The 21,718-nt window shown below is 42.5% G+C and overlaps 1 protein-coding gene across 1 annotated transcript in view; it reads left to right on the forward strand.

Moving 5' to 3' along the window:
- Positions 1–3,737: 3,737 nt before the first annotated feature.
- LOC121639748 (cell migration-inducing and hyaluronan-binding protein-like) overlaps positions 3,738–21,718 on the forward strand; it is a 114,678-nt gene continuing 96,697 nt past the window's right edge. Inside the window, exon 1 of the mRNA XM_041985252.1 lies at positions 3,738–4,002. The gene's annotated coding sequence lies outside the window, so the exon portion shown is untranslated. The remainder of the gene's footprint in view (positions 4,003–21,718) is intronic.

Genomic DNA, 21,718 nt, shown 5'->3' on the forward strand with positions numbered 1-21,718 from the left:
CTAGCTGTCTGTCTGTCTGTCTGTCTGTCTATCTGTCTGCCTGTCTGTCTGTCTGTCTGTCTATCTATCTATCTAGCTGTCTGTCTGTCTATCTATCTATCTAGCTGTCTGTCTGTCTATCTGTCTATCTATCTAGCTGTCTGTCTGTCTGTCTGTCTGTCTATCTATCTAGCTGTCTGTCTGTCTATCTATCTATCTATCTAGCTGTCTGTCTGTCTATCTATCTAGCTGTCTATCTGTCTATCTATCTAGCTGTCTGTCTGTCTGTCGGTCGGTCGGGCTGTTTGTTTGGCTGACTGGCTGACAGGCTGACAGGCAGGCAAAAAGGTCATATTTAACTTTCAGGAGAAATTGACAGAAAATGTAAAAGGTTGATACTACCCTGATCTTGTATCCTGGATGCAGGACCACGTCTACAGCAGTGGTAGGTTTCAGAAACCAGCTGCCATTGAACCAGAGCACTTTGGGGGGTTGTGGTTATTCTCTCTAATGTTGTTGTAGAACAGCATGTTGTGGAATCCATCCATCCATTTTCTGCTGCTTATCCAGGGTTGGGTCATGGGTGCAGCAGCGCCCCCACCTGAATGTGGAGGGAGGCTACTCTCTCATCCACTGGGTTAAACCCAATGTAAAGACACCAACTCAGGGGCTCAGGGAGGGCATTTTATAGAGTTTTAGATCAATTCTGACATACAAAAAGCTGAATATCCCAAACTATGTGAGTAGTATAAATCTATCTCTACATACATTAACACCAGCCTTTTTTGTGAGGACCCCCTTTGTGCTGCTACCGCAAGAACCTGGACCAGAACTGACCTCACGAAACCTCAGGACCTGGACCAGAACTGACCTCACTAAACCTCAGGACCTGGACCAGAACTGACCGTTACTAAACCTCAGGACCTGGACCAGAACTGACCTCACTAAACCTCAGGACCTGGACCAGAACTGACCTTTACTAAACCTCAGGACCTTGACCAGAACTGACCTCACTAAACCTCAGGACCTGGACCAGAACTGACCTTTACTAAACCTCAGGACCTGGACCAGAACTGACCTCACGAAACCTCAGGACCTGGACCAGAACTGACCTTTACTAAACCTCAGGACCTGGACCAGAACTGACCTCACTAAACCTCAAGACCTGGACCAGAACTGACCTCACGAAACCTCAGGACCTGGACCAGAACTTACTAAACCTCAGGACCTGGACCAGAACTGACCTCACGAAACCTCAGGACCTGGACCAGAACTGACCTCACTAAACCTCAAGACCTGGACCAGAACTGACCTCACGAAACCTCAGGAACTAGACCAGAACTTACTAAACCCCAGGACCTGGACCAGAACTGACCTTTCTAAACCTTTAAGTTGAACAAAATTGGTGTTTATGTAAAATGATAAAAATTCTATAATATCAATAAAATAGAAATGTTAGTTTCTAAACTAAAATGTATTTAGTATCATTTTACAGGGGGGCCCAAGTCCAGTCCTCAAGATCCTGGAACTTCTACATGCAACCCTTTTCCAATACACCTGAATCAAGTGGTTTAATTCCCTCATCCACACGTCATTCAGCTCTGCGGACGTCTGGTAACGAGCCAGTCATTTGATTCAGGTGTGTTGGGGAAGGGTTGCATCTAAAAGTAGCAGGATAGTAGATCCTGCGGACTGGACTTGGGCACCCCTGGTTTACATGAATCTCTTTTTGCCATTTAGGCTTTAGTCTGAATCCTGGTGTCCATGTAAACATGGCTGGTGTTGACATGGAGTGTTTTTTCTCCAGTTGGGGGAATACATATGTGAGGGGAAATCAAGAACTTGTTGCATTTGTTCCATATGTTGATGGATACGATAGTTCCCAACATGTCCTGTTCAGACTCAAAAACGAGCTTTAAGAATTATATACAGAAGTAAATACAGAGATCCATCAACCCCATTATTTTATTCAGTTTTAGTTTTTAAAGTTTTCTGAGTTTGTGAATTACTGTAATTTCCTAATTATATATAAAGCACATTGCCTTTGAATATTCAGAAAAGATTTGAAAGAGAGGGTAAAATAAGTTAAAAGGAACAGAGATCTTTAAGAAAAGATCTGGGGGTGTTGGTGTATCCCTGGCTCGGGGCTCGCTGTTCTCTGGCCCGGCTGGATCGTCCCCACGGGGCATAGTGGGTGGGTGATGTGTGACGGGACTGTGTCATAGTGAGTGCTTAAGGGTACAGCGCAGGGGAGGATGTGAGTGTGGGGTTATATGGGGTGGAGGTTGCAGCAGGTGGAGGGTAGGGGAGTGGGGGATCGGTGGCACCCTGGTTCCCGGGGTGTGTGGCTCCATCCTTTACCCTTTGGGGGGCAGGGTGGAGGGGGCTGCCTCTGACCTCCTGGGGCCCTGGACCCTTCACTCGGGCTGGTCCCTGGCGGGGCCGGCGGCTGCCGATCCTCCAGGTGGGGCTGGGTCGTCTTCGGAGTGGTGTAGCTTGGGTTTATGCTCCGGGATTGCCGCTGATGACCCGGGTCTCTGGGCTGCCCTAGTTGGTCTCTAGCCTCCGTATGTGTGTGTGTGTGTGTGTGTGTGTCAAGACCTCACATACTCTTCTGTTACAAAACAAAATGAAGAAGGAAGAAAACCACAGATGGAGGAGATCCTTCAGAGGCATCAAAGTACTTTTGCAGACTGTGATGTGGACAGAAATGTCCAGCGTGGAGCTGAACAGTGGTATTTAGCTCTGTTTCCAATGTAAAAAGTTCTGTGTTGATTAGGTGGAACTGGTCTGAAAAAGTCTGAGAAGCACTGGTTCTTCGTACGTTCAGTCTGCTGCAGGTTACTTCAGTTTAATCGTTGGTGTAAAAAATATTAAAGAATCTGACAACATTTTTCACCAGTGATTCATATTTCCCAGCGACAGGTCAGTGGGTGAAAGGTTTTGGACACTGTGGGCATTTTGTAGAATGAAGTATTACTCCAGACTGGACATTTCTGTCCACATCGCAGTCTGCAAAAGTACTTTGATGATTCTGAAGGATCTCCTCCATCTGTTGTTTTCTTCCTGTGTATGTATATATAATTATATATAATTTTATTATAATTTTATATATAAATTATATATATATATATATATATATATATATATATATATGTGTGTGTGTGTGTGTGTGTGTGTGTGTGTGTGTGTGTGTGTATAAGGCAAACTCCAGTACAGGAATCACTAGTAGAATAATAACTGCTGAATACACAGACTGTAGCAGAGATTTTCCTGTTACTCAGGAGGTAGCTAGAACCAGTCTTTGTATTAGTGTTAATCCCATTTTTCTGAGAATTCCTCTCCTTTCAAAGTTAATGACTCCATTAGCTGAATTAAGTTTAGAATATTTATGAAGATCTTTGAGGTGGGAGGTTTTGGCTAAAGCCAACATTTGGTAAAAACCTTTTTGCTTGCAGCCATAAACATGTTCAATAAATATGCATCACTTTTACTAAATCCTATACAGACATATGACATATGAATACAGACATGAAAAAGAAAACACCTTTATTATTATTATCATTATTATTATAAAAGACGATAAAACCTGCTTCCTCTTCTTTAGACCGTGTCCTGGTCACAGTTACTGTACCTATCCCCCCAACTTAAACTCGCACGCTCACAGACTCGCGCACACAGCGGGCGTGTCTTCCAGCTGGAGTAAACGGGGAGGCGTCGCGCCGCCTGCGCTCCGCCTGCGACTGACAGGACTACGCTCTGCTGCGCCTCACGCGGACTCCACACACGGATTCTGGCTGCAGTTCGGACGGTCCATGTAGACTCAGTGACACCTCCTCCAGAACCGTGCTGGAGCTGCAGGGAAACCGGACCGAGCCACAGGTGTGCAGGAACTGATCTGTGTCGCTAAATGAGGCTCGTGCGCGTGCAGCTCTGCTGCTGCTGAGGCGGGAAGCGCACCGAGAACCGAGCGGCTGTCACGGAGGAGAGGAGGTCGGAACTGGCTCAGCGGAGAGGTGAAAGGTAGGGTCCACACACACACACACACACACACACACACACACACACACACACACACACACACACACACACACACACACACACACACGCAAACACAACACTGACCCGTGCGCGTGCAGCCATATAGTGTCGGTGACGGGCTCGGTCTGCGGAGGAGCATCACGGTTCGGTTCCGGCTCTGATGCTGGGCTGGACCGGGACTCAGGATGGATGCTGGTGGCTCGGACCAGCAGGTCAGAGCTCACCTGTCCTACATGATACCTGCAGGCTGTAGATCTGCACCACGTAGATCAGGAACGTCCAGTTCTGCTCCTGCAGCCTTTCCTGTTTCCAGACTGGATGAAATCAGAAACAAGTCTGTTACTGATCCAACTGGAAAGTCGGTGGATCGATTCCTGGTTTTCCCAAACCACATGCTGAAATGTCCTTGAGCAAGACACTGAACCCGAGATCACCGCCTGATGTGTCCATCAGGGTGTGTGTGTGTGTGTGTGATGGGGTCAATGTTGAGTTAAAGTGGTTTCATAAACAGCTGACCATCATGTTCTGACCCATCCAGACTGGATCTTCTGTAGTTCATCAAACATAACCCGTTCTCCACACATCCTCCTCTCAGACTCAGGGCTGGCCTGAATCTTTTTGGGGCCCAAGCAGAACACGATTTGGGGGCCACTCCTGGACCACCTCATTACCACCGCTTCAACTTTTACTGCTGTGTGATCGTTTCAATCCACAGTAAATAAAACACATCCAGTCATTTTCAGTGTGGCGTACGTCACGCTGGTGTTACTCTGGTTCTGGTTTTGTGTGCTGGGCTGAATTCACATTTGAAAGCAAGAGAAAACGTCAGCGAACGAGACACATTCAGAGTAAACGAGTTAACCAGTTTAACGAATTAATTTGGAAGGTAGAAACGTGTGTAGCTGAAACCTGCAGCCAGCGTGTTCTGGTATTGGTGAACCTCAATGACTCGCTCTGGTGCACAGAAAACAGACCGAGGCAGCAGAACTCATGAAACTCATGTTATTTGCATGTCAACCATGAGCTCTGCTCAGATCAGAGGCGGGTTTGGAAAATTTCTGATGGGGGCAGGCAGGGACAACAGGTGGCTCATGTAAATGAGATCTTAAAGAAGGTCTAAATTTTAGAAAAAAATAGACTGATTAAACTAAAGTGATCGTCTGATGTGAAACGTAAAGAAAAATGAGTAAAAACAGACAGTTATATTATTGAATCAGTAGTTGTTTACAGACGATGATCCAGCTTGTTGGTCTTTAAACACCTCTACCTCACTGATAACCAGCGAGGTGGAAATGATTTTACCAAGTTTCAACGAGAAGATGCTCTCGAGTTTATTAGAAATCTTATGCGCAAGGAGAGCCATCATACAGTCACAGGACGTAAAACTCTACATAAACTGAGGATGTTCTAACTTTTATCCACAGGGGCTGTTGCAGATGGGGGGAGGGGGAGAATCAAAAGTTCGGACGTCGTTATCTTTGTGCAAAGCCGGTGTTGTCTGAACATTTCGGTACATCTGCAAACAGAAATAGTTTCTCTGGTGCAGAAGTCAAGCCCATAAAGTGGAAGTCGTCTTTAAACATGCGGAGTTTTGCATGTAGGCAGCTGAACTCCCACTGAATAACATTTCCATCACAGTAGAAAACCTCTGACCCAGTCAGCAGTTTCTTCATCATTCTTCATCATTAATGTTGTTGGATTTCTGACGTTTAGATTCTCTTCATCACCTGAGAAGAGATAAATATTATCACCATGCAGTCAGCTGGTGAGATGATGTCGTATGAATGCTGCGTTGTCATCTAGCACATGGCAGAGTTAATGAAGAAGGTCACCTCTTCTTCATGAGGTGACCTTCTTCTTCTTCAAAAACACGCCTCTTAATTTCAGTCAGGTGTGGCGCAGCAGGGAAACATCTAAAATCTGCAGGACCAAGAGGTCTGGAGCTGGTGATCCCTGATATAGAAGAACATGCTGCATTCACTGACACGTCGACATCTGTGATTTATTCAAGTGAAGGTTCGTTTACACAGCATATTTATTGGAATCTGGTCTTTCTTTGATTTGAAGAAACTTTCTCTGCAGCATCAGAAACGTATTGAAGTTGGTATTTAACCGTCTGAGATGGGGCAGCTGCTTCTGGTTGTCCCTTTAGCACATCTTTTAAACTTGGTGTGTTTCATCTTCATCATCATCATCTCTGAAACAAGGGAAGCCTTCAGAGCTCTGACTACATTTTTCCTTTTACTTCTTAAAATGTTTTAAACTTAAGTAAAAGTGTAAAAGTGCTTAGATTAGTCAACATGTGACTGGAAAGGTGCGGGATAAGTTCTGTCTATTAGAATGGAAGAACAACCTCACAAGAACAACATCAGTAATTTGAGCTCCAAAGTTCTTAAAATAGCCCATAATTTAGGCTCAACTCAGTAATTAGACTAAGAGCAGAAGGAAGTCAGGTATTACACAACCACACAGTCTCTGGAGGTTTGAAGGAAAAACCAAACCGTGGAGCTTCAGAGAGGAAACTGGTTCAGCAGCTGATGTTCGAGTCCGACACATCAAAACAAACACAAGGAAAGCAGGAAAACCTCTGCCTGAGCCTCAGTCTTCAGCATGGAGACTAACACACACTCATTTCACACAGTCTGGTCACAGCTTGCCTTTTCTTTTCACTAACAGTCTGATAAAAAGTTTTTTATTTCTCATGAGCTGACTCCTGTGGTCCAGTACCACATCATAAACCAGTTTAATCAAAACGTCATGAGTGGCTGGAACTGGTGGAGGTTTGTGGTCCAGCTATGGTGTAGTGTCTGCTGGGGTGTAGATGTACAACACCAGTTTCAGAAAAGTTGGGACACTGTGTAAAAAGCCAATAAAAACAGAATCTCATCAACTCATATTTTATTCCCAGCAGAAAGTAAACAACATGTCGAAACATTTTCATCACGTCATGTAAAATATGAGCTGATAGTGAATCTGATGCAGCAACACGTCTGGAAAAAGTTGGAACAGGAGCAACAAAAGGCTGGAAAAGTACCTGGTACAAACCAGAAACACCTGGAGGAGCACTGGACAACTAACCAGGTTAACTGGCAACAGGTCAGTAACATGACTGGTATAAAAGGAGCATTTCAGAGAGGCAGAGTCTCTCAGATGGAAAGATGGACAGAGGTTCACCAATCTGAGACAAAAATTGTGGAGCAATTTCAGAAAAATGTTCCTCAGACTTTGAAAATCCACCATCTACAGTGTAGAATATCATCATAAGATTCAGAATTAGGAGGAATCTCTGTGTGCATGGGGCAAGGCTGAAGGTCTGACCTGGATGTTGGTGATTTTAGGGCCCTCAAGCAGGACTGCATTAAAAGCAGACATGATTCTCTACTGTAAACCACTGCATGGACTCAGGAAGACTTCCAGAAACCTGTTCCTCCGTGTTGAAAGTGTTTGGGACTGCACTGTCTAGCCTGCTCTCATTGGTCAGTCCATGAAGCCCCTCACTGATTGGCTGTAGTACCAGGCAACAGCGACAGTAGTCGCAAGCCCCGTATGCACGTCTACGTGAAGCGTCAGGCAACATTTTACATGCACGAATGTCGCCTGTTGCTTGGCTGGTGGAGGACAACGATTTTTGCCTCATCGCACAAGTTCTGTAGGAAATGATGGAGAAGGAGCGACATCGCCTCCATTGGGTCCAGCCCATTATGGGCAAGACCCACGGGAGGCGACCAGCAACAGGCGAAACATTTCGCAACCTTCGTGAACCCGAACACACAGAAAGCAACAAACAGCAGCGACGGCAGCAACACCGATAGTAAAAAAAAAAAAAAAACACGTCTGAGGCTCTGTTGTTTTCCAGCCGGTACACACTTAATTTCACAGGAGAAGTGTAGAATCTTGTGATTCCCCACTTCGTCGTCTATGATGACAAAACAAAACACTGAGACCCCCTCAGTGGTTCAGCAGCGCAAATCTGCACGGGGGCTTTTATTTTGAAAAATACCATAAGCTTTAACACTGCTCCCGTGTCTGATTTCCTGTCTGCTCCTATCTGAACTGCGGAAATGAACGCTTTCTGGGTGAATGCAGCTATTGAATTGCTTCAAATTTTAATTGAGATTTTATTAATTTCATAAGAGAAAAAAAAAACAAACAAACAAAAAAAAAAAAACAATTCAGAATGAGTTGAACTATTACCCTGAAAACCAGGTACTAACTATTACCGTGGAATGTGTATGAAGAGAGTTATTGCAGTTCACGTCAAACCTTTATCTGTACAGTTCTGTAAGGCTTTTCAGTGTTGGTACACTACTGTTGTCCCACACAGGAAAATCTGTTCTGAGGAAAATAGCTGGGATATTTTAGTAATTTCTCCCACATCATGAGTTGCACAAGTTACAGCAGGTATCAAATGTGTGTTCTCTGAGCAGTGGTCTCTGTGGAGTTTCAGATGCTATCAGCAGTAAAATCTCAGTCTTTCTCTGCTCAACCAGCTCCGTCTGCTCCTGTAAGGAAGCTGGAGGAAGAACGAAAGTTACAGCATCTGCTCTGGAGCATAATACTGAACATTGTAACTGTAACTAAACATTGTAACTGTAACTAAAAACTAACTGTAACTGAACACTGTAACTGTAACTAAACACTAACTGTAACTAAACACTGTAACTGTAACTAAACACTAACTGTAACTAAACGCTGTAACTGTAACTAAACACTAACTTTAACTAAACACTGTAACTGTAACTAAACACTGTAACTAACTAAACACTATAACTGTAACTAAACACTGTAACTAACTAAACACTGTAACTATAATTAAACACTGTAAGTAAACACTGTAACTAACTAAACACTAACTGTAACTAAACACTGTAACTAACTAAACACTGTAACTGTAACTAAACACTGTAACTAACTAAACACTGTAACTATAATTAAACACTGTAAGTAAACACTGTAACTAACTAAACAGTAACTGTAACTAAACACTGTAACTAACTAAACTCTATAACTGTAACTAAACACTGTAACTAACTAAACACTGTAACTATAATTAAACACTGTAAATAAACACTGTAACTAACTAAACACTAACTGTAACCAAACACTGTAACTATAACTAAACACTAACTGTAACTAAATACTGTAACTGTAACTAAACACTAACTGTAACTAAACACTGTAACTGTAACTAAACACTAACTGTAACTAAATACTGTAACTGTAACTAAACACTAACTGTAACTAAACACTGTAACTGTAACTAAACACTAACTGTAACAGAACACTAGCTGTAACTAAACACTAACTGTAACTAAACACTGTAACTATAACTAAACACTAACTGTAACTAAATACTGTAACTGTAACTAAACACTAACTGTAACTAAACACTGTAACTATAACTAAACACTAACTGTAACTAAATACTGTAACTGTAACTAAACACTAACTAACTAAACACTGTAACTGTAACTAAACACTGTAACTAACGGAACACTAGCTGTAACTAAACAGTAACTGTAACTAAACACTGTAACTGTAACTAAACACTGTAACTAACTAAACACTATAACTGTAACTAAACACTGTAACTAACTAAACACTGTAACTGTAACTAAACACTGTAACTATAACTAAACACTAACTGTAACTAGACACTGTAACCATAACTAAACACTAACTGTAACTAAATACTGTAACTGTAACTGTAACTAAACACTAACTGTAACTAAACACTGTAACTGTAACGGAACACTAGCTGTAACTAAACACTAACTGTAACTAAACACTGTAACTATAACTAAACACTAACTGTAACTAAATACTGTAACTGTAACGGAACACTAGCTGTAACTAAACACTGTAACTGTAACTAAACACTAACTGTAACTAAACACTGTAACTATAACTAAACACTGTAACTATAACTAAACACTAACTGTAACTAAACACTGTAACTATAACTAAACACTAACTGTAACTAAACACTGTAACTGTAACGGAACACTAACTGTAACTAAATACTGTAACTGTAACTAAACACTAACTGTAACTAAACACTGTAACTGTAACGGAACACTAGCTGTAACTAAACACTGTAACTGTAACTAAACACTGTAACTGTAACGGAACACTAGCTGTAACTAAACACTAACTGTAACTAAACACTGTAACGGAACACTAGCTGTAACTAAACACTGTAACTATAACTAAACACTAACTATAACTAAACACTGTAACTGTAACTAAACATTAACTGTAACTAAACACTGTAACTGTAACAGAACGCTGTAACTGTAACTAAACATTGTAACTGTAACTAAACACTAACTGTAACAGAACACTGTAATTGTAACTAAACATTGTAACTAAATAATTATTGTAACTATTATTTCATTATTATTACGTGATAAAGAATGGTCTTTGCTTGTTCTATAGAGAACGATAAATGGAACTTTTCTACAACCCTATATTTCTGCATCAAAACTAACAAACTAAGGACACTTTCAAATGACTAAATATGGACTGGCTTTAAATAAATTATCATAATAAACAGGCACTAATAGCAATATGTGTGAATACAGTATCCACTCTGATGAAGCAAATAGAAACAGTTTTTGTCTTAAAGAGCCCTTGGAACGCCCAGGACCACGATGAGCTGAACTCATATCTGTTCTGCAGCAGCGTCTGTTCATTTCTTCTACACTGATTTCAGTATTCTTTCAGATAGCAGAAAAAAGGATAAAAAACACATAGTGCAGTTGCTCACTTCTCTACATATTTCCCAGAAATTTCCTTCTTTGGTAAGGCCCTGTTTACACGACAACGGTTCCATGCGAAATGCAAAACCTTTTCCTTTCTGTATTTGAAAAAAAAAAACTGTGCAAGCAAAAACGCAAATAGGACCAAAAATGATGTAGTGCGCATGTCAGGCCTCTAGTGGGCATTGTAACTTTGCAACAACACACTCAGGTGTGCACGACATCCTCATAAGACCGGAAAACTTAATACAACAACAGAAACATGCGTGCCAACCTTTATACTGGCTTGTCAATACCATGGTGGGACAGCTTGTCCCACCAGAGACTTGTCCCCCCAAATCTTGTCCAGAGGCATCTACAGACATGCTCTGATTATTTGGCGCATGTAACCTTTGTGTCTGTGTGTCTTAAGTGTTCTACCAGAAACACGTTTTGCATCAACAGACCACATAAATTAAAAAGATGAACAACAAACAAATGAAAAGAAAAGAACATCATGTAAGTCTGCCCACTCCAGTTCCTACAATCAATCAAAACAGAGCTCAATTTAAGCTAGAGACGATGAACCCCTGGATATTTCTCCACAACCATCGGTATGCTACGACTGTCATATCATCAGACACATATTGTTTTGATAGAAGTAAAAATTCAAACAAAATGTGTAAGAAACAATAGGATGGACTGGGATAACGAAATGATGGCACACACCTCTCCTACCGGAGAATTGTATAAAGGGCAGTGGTATGGAAGCTTAAAGGTCCCATATTATGCAAAATTCACTTTTTAATGGTTTTGGAACAGTCATACTGGTGCCCCCGCATGTGTAGGAGACCCGTAAGTGTGAAACTCTTTCAGGCGCTCTCTCTCCCCCCTGCTCCACCTCTAGGGAAGTAAGCGCTGAAATGAGCTTGTTTGAAAGCGTGTACGTTATGACGTCATAAGGGACAATAACCACTCCCCACAGAGCGATGGACCCGTCTACCGGCTCTCAAAGCCCGCCCTCTAAAAATCACCTAGCGCCCAGTGTTTTTCCCTCTTCGGCAACCCTCGTTAGCGGACATGGCTAAGCGACAGAAGCACTGTTCTGTTTGTGGCTGCATAAATGAACACGAAAACGTTTTTTTACTTCCATCCACTGAACCCACGAGGACTGAGTGGATTAATTTTATTTTTGGAGGAAATGTACCCGGAAAACTTCCAAAGGTTTTGCATGTCTGTGGCCAGCATTTCAAAGAGGACTGTTTCCACAACATGGGGGCATGGAAAGCAGGCTTCGCCAACCGTTTGAAGCTGAAGCCAGGTTCAATACCAACTGTCCGTGACACAGCTGGAGAGGTAAGAGCTGGCAGTTATTTTATCGTTTCGGCCTTATTAGTCTGATAGCTTGAAAATATATTAACCTGTCAATCACCTCATGACGGGCGATGCGATGGGCGGAGCCAACAGCTGAGCTGCTCCACCAGGGTTCCGCCCACCATAAACGGCACATTTCTGAAGCTGCTAAAAAGAGGGAGGTGAAGAGAAGCCGCTGCACTCAAACTGAGGGTCGATTTGTCCATACCATGGCGGAAATATTTCATTTAGATATTAATGAATGGTCTCAGATTGGGAATAAAGTGTATAATATGGGACCTTTAAGGAATTTATCGGGGGGTCCCAAGAAAAAGAGTCCAGGAATCAGGGGGTATAACTTAAAGTGAAATGCAGTGATTTTTAGAGATCCCTTCAGGTATATGAACACTTCAACAAATTATAAACCAGTGTTTAAGTTATCTAGGTTACACTTGCATGGTCTGAGTGCAGTGCAAGATAACGAAAAGACATCATCGCCGCCTAAATATTCCAGTTCTGGTTCACACTGACAGGACCTGCATAGCGTTGCAAGAGAAGTTCACTCTGGAGCCTGCTGCCAAATCTTTGCGGTTTATCCACCCAAACCTATGTTACTGTGTAAATAAGAGACATGAACTCAACTAAACTTTTACGTTTACTGTCTCAAACAAGGCCTTAACAGCCCATCCACACCAGCCTTCTTGATTTGAATCTTAGTCCATTTGCTCAGACAGTCCACTATGTTTGGGGTTTTTTGAATGGGTGAGTATTGTGGGTTCAATGCACACCCATTGCATTAAACTCACAATCAGGACTCTGGATCAGGACTTTGAATCAGGACTCTGGATCATTGCACAGAATTGCAGGTAAACACAACCAAAACCTAAGTGTGTGGGGCGTTTTGGCAGCTGTGGACGAGAAAAATGTTTCGCAGTCAGACCTGGAAGAACTCAGTAAAAAGTTCTGATAGAAGTATGATCAACCCAAGACCCCTAGGATTGGAGGCAGCTCCATGTCTAGCTGTTATCTGGTAGAGCCTGAAGCTGGTCTGCATTAACTAATAGATGAACCAGTTTTCTTCTTCGTTAGTTGTTCATTAGTTCCTTCAGTAATTCTTGGTGCAGTGCCGCCTCTGGCGGAGTGTGGAATACGTTATTTAAAAGGTCCAATTTGTTTGAGTAGAATTCAGCGTGAATGCAGTCTCGGATGTTGCACCCCCTCAACTAAACCGAGTCCCCAATCAGACCGAATCTAGCCAAATAACCTTGTGTGAATGCACACTTAGTTTTCTATTATGTGTTGACTGTGGGTCAGGATCAGGAATCTGAATGAGGACTTTGGACCAAGGGCCTCATATTGCGCAGAAACAAAAACCGGCGTACGCCAATTGTAGTCAACTTTTGAGATTTTTGAAAACCAAACTTGACGAGAAAATGTTCCCACCTCCACGCAACTCTGACCCAGGTGTACGCACAAAACTTAGAAAAACTGGAAACGGCGTCACCAACGGTCCAGAATACAAGTCAGTCAGTGTGGAAAGTAGCTTTGGTCCTTCATTCCAGCAGAGCGGGACCAGACTGGAGGCTGGAGGTCTAGAAGTGATGCTACGCTAATGAAACACACAAGAGGAGGATTTCCTTTTTTTTATTTATTCTTACACACTGCTTTTTATTGTTCTAATTTCTGTCAAGATAGTTTTTATTTCCTGCAGCTCCTTGTCCACCTGGTTAATAGCGGTGATTGTGTCCCTCTGCTCCGCCCACCCAGCTGGAACACCCAGCAACTAGCAAGGAATATTATTTTACACTATATAAACTGTTTACAAACTTCAGATGTATCTGTACATATTTATTTTATAAATTAAAACAAATGACTAAATTACCGGCATCAGTACTGTCATTTAATAGACACTTCTCTCTAAAGCGATTCCCCCCTGTGGGATTTGAACTTCTCCTGCAGACGGATGCTCTACCGACTGAGATATCTAGTCATATGTTCCGATATCTCTGGCGTGTCTTCTCTTCTGATACTGGATGACGGCGTCTAGCACCTGCTGCCACTATTCTGTCTTTCTGACACCAGTAATGCCCACGCCGTCCCCTCCAATTAAACATTTTTACTTTTGTCAGTGTGGTCCATCAGGATCTCTGTCTCACACACCAAAAAATTCCACTTCTTCCCTCTTTTTCCCTCCCAAGCCATCATGTAAATGATGTGATGAATATGTATTACAGGCGTCCACCTGACCATTTATAGCCACCATGTGGGCGTGGGAAGGCGTCACGTGCGCCAGCTTTAGAGTTGATTCTGATTTATGAACAGAAACAGGTGTAGGACGTGTGTGTGCACGCTTTGATAAATCTGGAAGTAGAAGTGCGCTGCATTAACTTTTTGCGCTGCAGACGCTACCTGTAGTTTACTTTGCTACGTACAGTTTGATAAATGAGGCCCCTGGACTCTGAATCAGGGCTTTGGATCAGGACTCTGGATCAGGATTTTATTTACGATTTGTTTATTAATTTTTTCAGAGACTGAACAGATTAAACCGAATATCAACACAAACAGTATAGTAACATCTGGATGGGACAAAGTGGTGAAGCAAATGTCCAAGATGAAACAAAAACAATATAAACCTGGGACAGAGCAAGTGCTAGACATCTCTGGAATAATATTAATGATATGATTAAAATTAATTAAAAAAGAATAATAAATAATCAAAATAAATAATCAAAATGAAGAACCAAAGTAAAATGTTGATTCTGCTGCTCATCATGTCACATATAATGCAGGAAAGGTACCCGACCTGCAACTAAGGAGTCTCTCAGAAGTCTAGTTCTTGTAAATATTTAAACAAAGGGTCCCACACCTTACTAAATTTTCTCAAGCAGCCATTCTTTATGCACCTGATTTTTTCCAGATTGACATAAGTCAGGATTTCTCTCACCCATGCTGTATGTGATGGGTCTGCTTAAGTGGGATGGGGGGAGTGGTAGACGGTACCCTGGTTCCTGGGGTGCGTGGCTGGAACATTGGTTGGGGGCTGGCCCACACCAGGTGATGGTCTGGGCAGGCCTGGTCCTCCTGGGCATGGTGCGGGCCCTCTGTCTTTGGGTGGTCTGCCCTGGGCTCTTGGGGTCCTGGGCCACTCCCTCTGGCCACCCTGAATGGCCGGTGCCAGGTGGGGACGATGCCAATCTTGGCCCGCCGGAGCATGTGCCCTGTGACCACAGGGGGCTGGAGCTTTCCCCTGCCGCCCTCAGGGTGGGTCCGGGGTTGTCTTCATGGTGGGGTGGCTTAGGTTCATGCTCCAGGATTGCTGCTGATGGCCCGGGTCTCTGGGCTGTCCTGGTCTACTTCCTTGGAGGTGTGGTCACATTTGCTGATCACTCCTCATTCCTCATCCTCTGCATGCTGACAGTCACTGACTTGTCCAGTGGGTTTATACACTAAGAGATACTTTGGTTTAGGTTTTTATGTGTGTCTTTGGTACTTTGGTTGTTGTCGTGATGCATCTTGTTGTTGCTGTCTTGGTTATTTTATTTACTTTGTTTTAGGATTGTCAGCTTAGTTTACCTGTAAAAGCTGTAGGAAATTCTCTGTCATGTTTCTATACAAGTGTGGCAGCTGGTTGTCTGGTGTTAGGCTGGATTGAAGGTCTTTGCTTATATCTACTGTATATTTGTCTCCTCTTCCTTTTTTCTACTTTCCTTTTCACTTCTCTTCTTTTTTATTTCTGTCCCCACCGGTGAGGTCCAGCAAAATTACATAAATTCCATAAATCCAAATAAATAAGATAAAACAATATATTTTAATAAATATAGAAGTAAAAAATCAGATTATCAAGAGGCGCCTTATACCCATGAAGCTCCCCTTGGCAAAGCAAAACTGTTTGGCACAACACAGCAGCCAGATCATCATTCTGCCGCCACCATGCAGGACAGGACAAGTTAAAAAGGAAAAAAAAGCAAAATCGCAACCCTTGTGGACTTGTGTGGAATGAAGAATAATAGGCAATAAGAAACAATGAGGATAACAGTGACATTGGCAGGAACACTGACCTTACAATAGATCTGGAAACTGTAGTGACTGACAATACAACTAATAGGTAGTTAGAAAACATGGAGGAAAAATAAAAAAATAAATAAATAAAATAAAAGCATAGAGCCCATCCCCCTTATCCACCCAAGCACAGGCATCTCCCCAACTGAGATGCGTGTGAAGAATCCCTTGAACACAAGCAATCCAAACCGCTTCATGGTAGCTCTAACAAGAAGGCAAAGGCACCTGGGAAATGCAGTCCACATTACTGTGAACAGTTTGGCTGAACATACTCCTGTGTGCTCGTCTGTGAGAGGGATAGTCTACTTACACTTCTTGTCCGTTGGCTTAGCAGGATCGTCAAACCTGTGAAACATCCCGTCATGGTGATTCTGAGCGTTGCTGGGTAGAGGCAGGAGCAGAGGTTGATTGTAACAAACATGGCTCGCTTCTTGGCCACGGAGGATGTATAATCAGGGAATAGGCCAATAGAGAAGGAGGGACGATTCTCCTGCCAGCTGTGAGATTCGGGTCCGGATGTGGAAGAAGTGTACCTTTACGATGTACCAGAGGGTCCCCCAAAACCCTCTGGTACACCCAACACGAGTATGGTGTTCCAGGTCCTCACATCTATCATTCAGGCGCTTCACTTGTGTAGACTCGTTTACATGGGAACTGTGATTCGTGGCTGTACAAGTTCCTGTACAGTCATCTCATGAGGTTCCACGGGTCGCTGAAGTCGTTCAATGGAGTTTTTCAGTTCTTGTCTCATGGAGGTTATTTTGGAACAACAGACAATCTTCCCAAATATATCACTTCTCAATGAGTCAGTCATACATAGACTGCAGCATTGTAGCATCAATAACGCCAGTAGCATTAGCCTCCTGAGTTGTTAGCATGGCTGGCTCGGGGGAGGTGGAGCTTTGCAGCCTACGCTCACAAACTTGCTTGGGACAAGTGCTTGACACCGTACTCGGTTAGAAAACATAAATAAAGTTTTAAAAGTTCATTAAGAATGATCTTGGACTAGTAAAGTGCAGTCTGTACGATGTAAAATCTATTTTACAGTCAAATTTTTTCGGAGTAGTCCGGGGACACATCTACTCTTCTCGGTGCTCCATAGCACCCCCCTGGATCAGGAATTTGGATCAGGAATTTGGATCATGCTTTAGAAAATGAGCTGCACATTTTTGTAATTTTCTTATTCAGATGATTGAACACACAAGTGATTCCACACACACTCACACCTGGAGAGGAATCTGTTCATGTGCACAAGGAGAAAACCGGAAATGTGATGATGGAGATTTCCTCCAGATTTCCAGAGCTGCATCTGTGTGGTTGAACATGTGAAGCTGATTTCCATCCCTTGTGGCTGCAGATGCTCTGATAAAAAATTATTTGCATATAAAAGCTGTTTCCATCACAAACAACCATGATGGTGAAAGGAGGTGCAGGAGGACCACCACCTTCATCTGCATGATTAAGAGGATATTAATGGATCGTGGGATGGTAGCTTTGGAAACCTGAAGCAGCACATGAAGCCAGAAAATACTTTAAACATCACTGCTGAGCTCTTCCATAGAGGAACGCTGGACTGGCTGTTTACAGATGGATGAGAGAATACCTGGGGTTAAAGATTAAAAAACATCAACATTTCTGCTGGAAAACTTTTCTGTCAAACTCTGTTTCCTGCATCATTTCAGTGTGTTCACACGGTCTGGAGAATGTGTGAAACATGCACATGCTTCCAGTTTGTGAGATAAAAAGCATGCACACGTGGATTTTCCATTTTCTGTCTCTCCATCGAGTGTTTTGGATATGTGAATAAATATGTATAAAATGGTGAGAAATGAAACTATGAGAACCAGATTAGACACACAGCTGGTCCTCTCCATCCTCCTCCATCACCTCCGCTCTCTTCCATCCAATCTGCTGATGACGGTTCAGTCTGAAGATCTGATCCTGCACTCTGAGGTGACCCCACTGCCTGAGCCAGGAAATATTTTCCTCAGGAATGTGGGAGCGAGGATTTCCTTCCAGAGCGTGAGCGCTCGCCTTAACTACATTCTCTGGAAGCCACAGATTCTGAGGGATGGCCTCTGGCTGCTGTCCCTGTGGTGTGATCTGAGGACATCAGGGCCACGTGTCAAACTCTCCCATCTTCCTATGAAGAGTCACAGAGCTTCAGCTGTTTCATTTTCAGTTTCAGTTTTGATCCAGTCTGTTGGTTGTCCTTAAATCGGCTATTATTTATTATGAATTGGCTTGAACCGATTTGTCTGTAAAGTGCCCTGAAACAACGTTGTTGTGAAGTAGCACAAATAAAGCAGGGCTCCAGACTGCGACCAGATGGTCACATTGTGCGACTAAAATATGAGACAGTGCGAGTGAATTTTTCATCTACTCATGCAATGGCGACCAATACATTTTCTGGTCTTTTTCCTGTAGTAGTTATAATTTATTTAGTCGCTAACAAGCTTCTGCTCCCCTCTTCAGCCCAGTAGTTCACAGTAATAACAAATTAGCTGCTGGTTTGTCGACTCAAACTAACTTCAATACGAGAAAAGGAGACGAACACCAACGAAGAAGACGACAGCCAATGTGTGTGTGAGCGGGGACGAACAAGCATTGTGATTGGCTTATGTGTGAAAAGAGGCGGGTCTTAGGGGAATTTATTACCAACTTTGTCGCTTTATTTAGCAAGTTTTCAGACACCTCTAGTGACTTTTTAAAAAAAACAAAAGTGACTAATGACAAATCCAGCGACTTTTTTCTGGTATTGTTGGAGACTTCTGGAGACTGAGGTGAATGAAGGTAGTTTATCTTCCCAACGAGGAGCGGTGCTGTGCAGACCCTCTCATACGAGGCTTGGTCTTCTCGCAGCAGCAGCAGCTGCATTCAGACGACGTTCACCTCTGTTTCATGACCGGGCTGGAAATGAAACGTAAAAGTTGCTGCTGGAGGATCCTGCACTGGCTTACCGTCACAATAATGTCTGTTAATGAAGAGTGTGGACCAAAATATTTAAACAGTCAAAAGTGTTGTGACATGTTCCAGACTCCTAATTAAAAAACAAAATACACTTTAAATATTACAAACATTTTTAGGTTGTCTTTTTTATCAATTCTTGCCTTTCTCACTACACCCCTCTCTATGGCAGCATCCATTATAGCTTTATGTACCAAGCTGATTATGCTAATTAGCGACTTCTAGGACAGCCAATAGCTGCTGTTCTTACTGAGGAGTGGGAACAGTGGCTGGAGAGAAGCATCAGTCCCTAAAGCTGTTTATTACCAGGAACTACATGGACCAGTCAGACCATGTCCTGGGGACAAAGTTGCCGTTCTGCTTCGACTACAAAGTGAAAATCAAATCAAATCTGATTTGATTTGATTTGACAAGTTCTATGGCTGTGTCCGAATGTCCACCCTACTTCCTAACCGCTCCTTCACTACGTAGTGACTCATTCTCTTGGCAATTCGGACACGAAGTTGCCTGTTTTTTCGTCGCCGCAAACCACGTGACTGCCGCCATCACCACGGCAACCACAACCCACGTCAAGATGTCATTCCAAATCCACTCCAAAGTTGTGTGTAAACATTTAAATTTTTAATCCTTATGTTGTATTTTATTCTTTGTTTGTTTGCTTATAGGTAATTTCGCGCAGCTCAATTTTTTCGCCTCCTTGCGCCACGTTGGGCTTCTGCCCGCAATGCATTGTGGTCTATATTGACCCGTCTAGTGACCATCGATGCTCACTACTTTTCAAGATGCATTGTGGGTAATTTTGAAATAACCACTCCCCCTGGGTAATACTACCATTGCCCTACGAGGGTATTTCTCTCTCTTTAATCAAGGGTATTATTGATGGATTTGAGAGCAAGATTTTCTTGTTGTCATGCTCATATATAATTTTTCTCTCTCTCAAAACTCTGCTTTCACACTCAAAAAGTCCCTTCTTGCTCTCAGATATATTGTCTGCCTTTCAAAACTCGGCCTGTCTCCTCAAATTTAGTGTCGCAGGTTGCTCAGCTTGGTCTCTTTCCCTCACACTCAGACTCATTCTCTGCTCTCTGAACTTCTGCTCTTGGATATTTTTCCTCTCTTTTGGGTTGCTGAATGAGCTGTCTATCAAAGTCCTCCAGCCAATAGAATATGAGATAAATGCTGACCAAACAAATCTTCTCCGCCTTCTTCAGGGTGAGATGTTTAACTATGCTTTCCTTTTGATATATGCACATAGGGCTGGACAATAATTCAATATCAGTATATATCGCAATATACTTTTATTCAGTAACGGTGATACGAGTTTTGAACACATTTCCGATATTTGGATATATATACAGTATATGATTACAGCGTTTCACTGACAGGCGTTCAGTTAAAGCACGGAGTGGAGTGGTTGTGGACAGGAACCACTCATGACCATGTAAATGCTCAGAAACAGCCCGTTCTCACTAGAGCCACTTCTGGAAAGGCTGAAATTACGGATCAAGGCTGAATTTGTGGTAAATACACTTTGACAACAATGTTGTTGGACCCCTGACACCCATATGAAATTGTTGAAAAAATGTATAATATGGGACCTTTAACTATATTTTATTTTATTCCAGTTATTTTTTGCCATTTCTTTTACTGTATTTATTCTGTTTTAATATGATTGTAAGTGAATTCCGGCGTTAAAGGGTTAAAGTCATCACACATCCAGCATGATGGAGGTTTAGAGGATTAAACAAGCTGTAACGTGAAAAGTAAAGAAAATATCCTGAAGCAGAGGCTGAGCAGCAGTTTTCTTTGAAAGGATAATTATAGAAATATTCATGTTTAATATAAACACAGTGACTCAGCAGAAAACTGGGTTGTTGTTTTTCTGCCTCAACCCATGTTGTTCTGCTCTCTGGTTCAGCTTCGCTCACATGTTGTAAAGATGCTCGTACCGTCACTCAGCCTCCATCCTTCCTCTGTTGCCAAGCAACCAAAGTTTCCTCTTTTCTTGCTTTTTCTTTTTCTTTCATTTTGTTGATAAGTGAAAAAAGTCACTTAAGAAGCTTCATTATTAAATTATATTTTGATAAGTTAATAAGTAATAATATGTAAGAAATGTATTGGTAATTATTTGTCTGGAGATGATCAGGTCTTTAGATTCTGCAACATGTGATCGGGTCGGACTGGAGGAAGGTGGGTAACTGGTTAAGTCAGTGATGAGTGAGCAGGAGGAAGCTGTTGCTGATCTCTAACAGTGAAAACAGTGAAAACATGTGTGAAGACCTCCATCAGGTTTAACTTAGAAACAGAAACATTGAGTCAGAGCAGCTCAGGATCAGAGCTGATGGAGACCTTTGTTTCTGCTGCAGCTTCGTGAAGGATTCCAGCAGGAACCAGCTTGTATGGTCGGAAAAATGTTAATATGATCACGTGTGTGTGTGTGTGTTGGTGCAGGTGTGGACAGGCCTGTGAATGGAGGATAAGTAATGACAGCACTGGAAGCTGTTGGCTGTGTTTGCAGCTGCAGCTGCTTAATAATCAGTTTCTGAGGAAACATCTGGAAGCTGGTCTGCAGATGGAGG

This window comes from Melanotaenia boesemani, chromosome 1, assembly GCF_017639745.1.
Source record: "Melanotaenia boesemani isolate fMelBoe1 chromosome 1, fMelBoe1.pri, whole genome shotgun sequence".
Lineage (NCBI taxonomy): Eukaryota > Metazoa > Chordata > Actinopteri > Atheriniformes > Melanotaeniidae > Melanotaenia > Melanotaenia boesemani.